Raw genomic sequence first — 5,469 nt, 5'->3', positions numbered from 1 at the left:
TGATTTTAGCAAAATATCATCGAATTAGGCCGAATATTTTGCAGTTTTTCCACGTTTTTGTGAATTTTCAGTTTATTGGTATTAATTGATTAAATATACGATAAAAATTATGCAAACACATAATTGATTAGAAAATAACCTTAAATACTTCATTTTCAATGAACTATTTGTTTCTCGGTAAAATACTGAGTAAGATATTGAAAAGGGGAGAAGTTCTGTTTTTATTGCATATATCGACGTTTCAGCTGGATTAGAGCGGTTTAACGTGTACATCTTCCATTGGTAATATAAACGGAAAATCGGGAACATTTTAGTTAATTCTAATGAAAACACATTGATTTTTATCACTTGTATTGGAAACAACATTTTTATGTCTTTTCTAGGATCTAAAAAAAATACGAAACCTCGCTCTATGATTTGAAGTAAAAATCTTCAAATTTGGTAATATAGAGACTTTTTTCACGTTTTTCATGTAGTGTCACTTTACGTAAAGGTATTCGTTTTTACCAATATTTCGATACTACTTCATGTTTTCTCACGATATGTGATTTGGCCTTCAAAACTCAGAATTTCGCAAATTATTCATTTTTAAGCAAGTTTTCTTGCATTTTGTTTTGTACTAAAAATCATCGGATTTAGCAATATTTTGACGTTTGTCATCATCTTTTCCTTTATGTGATTTAAACAAAATATCATCGAATTAGGCAATATTTTGCCGTTTTCCACGTTCTTGTGAATTTTCAGTTTATTGGTATTAATTCATTATATATACGATAAAAATGATGCAAACACATAATTGACTAGAAAAAACATTAAATACTTCATTTTCAACCAACTATTTGTTTCTCAGTAAAATACTGAGTAAGATATTGAAAAGGGGAGAAGTTATGTTTTTATTGCATATATCGACGTTTCAGCTGGATTAGAGCGGTTTTACGTGTACATCTTCCATCGGTAATATAAACAGAAAATCAGGAACATTTTAGAGTATTTTAATGAAAACACATTGATTTTTAACATTTGTATTGGAAACAACATCTTTATATGTCTTTTCTAGGATCGAAATAATATGGAACCTCGCTTTATGATTTGAAGTTAAAATCCTCATATTTGGTAACATAGCGATTTTTTTCACGTTTTTCATGTATTTTGATTGTACGTAAATATATTCGTTTATACCAATATTTCGATAATTCTTCATGTTTTCTCACAATATGTGATTTGGCTTTCAAATCTCAGAATTTCGCAAATTTTGCATTTTAAGCAAGTTTTCTTGCATTTTGTTTTGTTCTAAAAATCATCGAATTTAGCAATATTTTGACGTTAATTATCCCCTTTTCCTTAAAGTGATTTAACAAAATATCATCGAATTAGGCCGAATATTTTGCAGTTTTTCAACGTTTTTGTGAATTTTCAGTTTATTGGTATTAATTTATTTAATATACGATAAAAATTATGCAAACACATAATTGATTAGAAAATAACCTTAAATACTTCATTTTCAATGAACTATTTGTTTCTCAGTAAAATACTGAGTAAGATATTCAAAAGGGGAGAAGTTGTTTTTATTGCATATATCGACGTTTCAGCTGGATTAGAGCGGTTTCATATTACTTTTTTCGATTAGAGCGGCTTCATACTACATGAAGTAGTATCGAAATATTGGTAAAAACGAATATATTTACGTAAAATCACACTACATGAAAAACGTGAAAAAAGTCACTATTTTACCATATATGAGGATTTTAACTTCAAATCATAAAGCGAGGTTTCGTATTATTTAGATCCAAGAAAAGACATGACAATGTGGTTTCCAATACAAATGATGAAAATCAATGTGTTTTCATTAGAATTAACTAAAATGTTCCCGATTTTATGTTTATATTACCGATGGAAGATGTCGGTAAAACCGCTCTATTCCGGCTGAAATGTCGATATATGCCATAAAAACAGAACTTCTCCCCTTTTCAATCTCTTACTCAGTATTTTAACGAAAAACAAATAGTTGATTGAAAATGAAGTTTTTAAGGTTATTATCTAATCAATTATGTGTTTGCATCATTTTTACGTATATATAGTGAATTAATACCCATAAACTGAAAATTCACAAAAACGTGGAAAAACGGCAAAATATTGCCTAATTCGATGATATTTTGTTTAAATCACATAGAGGAAAAGGGGATGATAAACGTCAAAATATTGCTAAATTCGATGATTTTTCGTACGAAACAAAATGCAAGAAAACTCGCTTAAAATGCTTTAATTTGCGACATTCTGAGATTTGAAGGCCAAATAACATATCGTGATACTACATGAAGTAGTATCGAAATATTGGTAAAAACGAATATATTTACGTAAAATCACACTACATGGAAAACGTGAAAAAAGTCACTATTTTACCATATATGAGGATTTTAACTTTAAATCATAGAGCGAGGTTTCGTATTATTTAGATGCAAGAAAAGACATGACAATGTTGTTTCCAATACAAATGATGAAAATCAATGTGTTTTCATTAGAAGTACCTAAAATGTTCCTGATTTTCCGTTTATATTACCGATGGAAGATGTACACGAAAACCGCTCTATTCCAGCTGAAACGTCGATATATGCAATAAAAACAGAACTTCTCCCTTTTTCAATATCTTACTCAGTATTTTAACGAGAAACAAATAGATGATTGAAAGTGAAGTAATTAAGGTTAATTTCTAATCAATTATGTGTTTGCATCATTTATATTGAATAATTAATTAATTGATAACAATAAACTGAAAATTCACAAAAACGTGGAAAAACGGCAAAATATTGCCTAATTCGATGATATTTTGTTTAAATCACATAAAGGAAAAGGGGATGATAAACGTCAAAATATTGCTAAATTCGATGATTTTTCATACGAAACAAAGATTTGAAGACCAAATCACATATCGTGATACTACATGAAATAGTATCGAAATATTGGTAAAAATGAATATATTTACGTAATATCAAACTACATGGAAAACGTGAAAAAAGTCACTATTTTACCATATATGAGGATTTTAATTTCAAATCATAGAGCGAGGTTTCGTATTATTTAGATCCAAGAAAAGACATATGACAATGTTGTTTCCAATACAAATGATAAAAATCAATGTGTTTTCATTAGAATTTACTAAAATGTTCCTGATTTTCCGTTTATATTACCGATGGAAGATGTCGGTAAAACCGCTCTATTCCGGCTGAAACGTCGATATATGCAATAAAAACAGAACTTCTTCCCTTTTCAATCTCTTACTCAGTATTTTAACGAGAAACAAATAGTTGATTGAAAATGAAGTTTTTAAGGTTATTCTCTAATCAATTATGTGTTTGCATCATTTTTACGAATATATAGTGAATTAATACCCATAAACTGAAAATTCACAAAAACGTGGAAAAACGGCAAAATATTGCCTAATTCGATGATATTTTGTTTAAATCACATTGAGAAAAAGGGGATGATAATCGTCAAAATATTGCTAAATTCGATGATTTTTCGTACGAAACAAAATGCAAGAAAACTTGCTTAAAATGCTATATTATGCGACGTTCTGAGATTTGAAGGCCAAATCACATATCGTGATACTACATGAAATAGTATCGAAATATTGGTAAAAATGAATATATTTACGTAATATCAAACTACATGGAAAACGTGAAAAAAGTCACTATTTTACCATATATGAGGATTTTAATTTCAAATCATACAGCGAGGTTTCGTATTATTTAGATCCAAGAAAAGACATATGACAATGTTGTTTCCAATACAAATGATAAAAATCAATGTGTTTTCATTAGAATTTACTAAAATGTTCCTGATTTTCCGTTTATATTACCGATAGAAGATGTCGGTAAAACCGCTCTATTCCGGCTGAAAAGTCGATATATGCAATAAAATCAGAACTTCTTCCCTTTTCAATCTCTTACTCAGTATTTTAACGAGAAACAAATAGTTGATTGAAAATGAAGTTTTAAAGTGTTATCTAATCAATTATGTGTTTGCATCATTTTTACGAATATATAGTGAATTAATACCCATAAACTGAAAATTCACAACAACGTGGAAAAACGGCAAAATATTGCCTAATTCCATGACATTTTGTTTAAATAACATTAAGGAAAAGGGGATGATAAACGTCAAAATATTGCTAAATTCGATGATTTTTCGTACGAAACAAAATGCAAGAAAACTCGCTTAAAATGCTTTAATTTGCGACATTCTGAGATTTGAAGGCCAAATAACATATCGTGATACTACATGAAGTAGTATCGAAATATTGGTAAAAACGAATATATTTACGTAAAATCACACTACATGGAAAACGTGAAAAAAGTCACTATTTTACCATATATGAGGATTTTAACTTTAAATCATAGAGCGAGGTTTCGTATTATTTAGATCCAAGAAAAGACATGACAATGTTGTTTCCAATACAAATGAGTAAAATCAATGTGTTTTCATTAGAATTACCTAAAATGTTCCTGATTTTCCGTTTATATTACCGATGGAAGATGTACACGAAAACCGCTCTATTCCAGCTGAAACGTCGATATATGCAATAAAAACAGAACTTCTCCCCTTTTCAACATCTTACTCAGTATTTTAACGAGAAACAAATAGATGATTGAAAGTGAAGTAATTAAGGTTAATTTCTAATCAATTATGTGTTTGCATCATTTATATTTAATAATTAATTAATTAATAACAATAAACTGAAAATTCACAAAACCGTGGAAAAACGGCAAAATATTGCCTAATTCGATGATATTTTGTTTAAATCACATAAAGGAAAAGGGGATGATAAACGTCAAAATATTGCTAAATTCGATGATTTTTCATACGAAACAAAGATTTGAAGACCAAATCACATATCGTGATACTACATGAAATAGTATCGAAATATTGGTAAAAATGAATATATTTACGTAATATCAAACTACATGGAAAACGTGAAAAAAGTCACTATTTTACCATATATGAGGATTTTAATTTCAAATCATAGAGCGAGGTTTCGTATTATTTAGATCCAAGAAAAGACATATGACAATGTTGTTTCCAATACAAATGATAAAAATCAATGTGTTTTCATTAGAATTTACTAAAATGTTCCTGATTTTCCGTTTATATTACCGATGGAAGATGTCGGTAAAACCGCTCTATTCCGGCTGAAACGTCGATATATGCAATAAAAACAGAACTTCTTCCCTTTTCAATCTCTTACTCAGTATTTTAACGAGAAACAAATAGTTGATTGAAAATGAAGTTTTTAAGGTTATTATCTAATCAATTATGTGTTTGCATCATTTTTACGAATATATAGTGAATTAATACCCATAAACTGAAAATTCACATAAACGTGGAAAAACGGCAAAATATTGCCTAATTCGATGATATTTTGTTTAAATCACATTGAGAAAAAGGGGATGATAATCGTCAAAATATTGCTAA

This window comes from Procambarus clarkii, chromosome 13 (assembly GCF_040958095.1).
Source record: "Procambarus clarkii isolate CNS0578487 chromosome 13, FALCON_Pclarkii_2.0, whole genome shotgun sequence".
Taxonomy (NCBI): domain Eukaryota; kingdom Metazoa; phylum Arthropoda; class Malacostraca; order Decapoda; family Cambaridae; genus Procambarus; species Procambarus clarkii.
The sequence above is the reverse complement of the archived record's forward strand: the minus strand, read 5'-3'. Positions refer to the sequence as shown.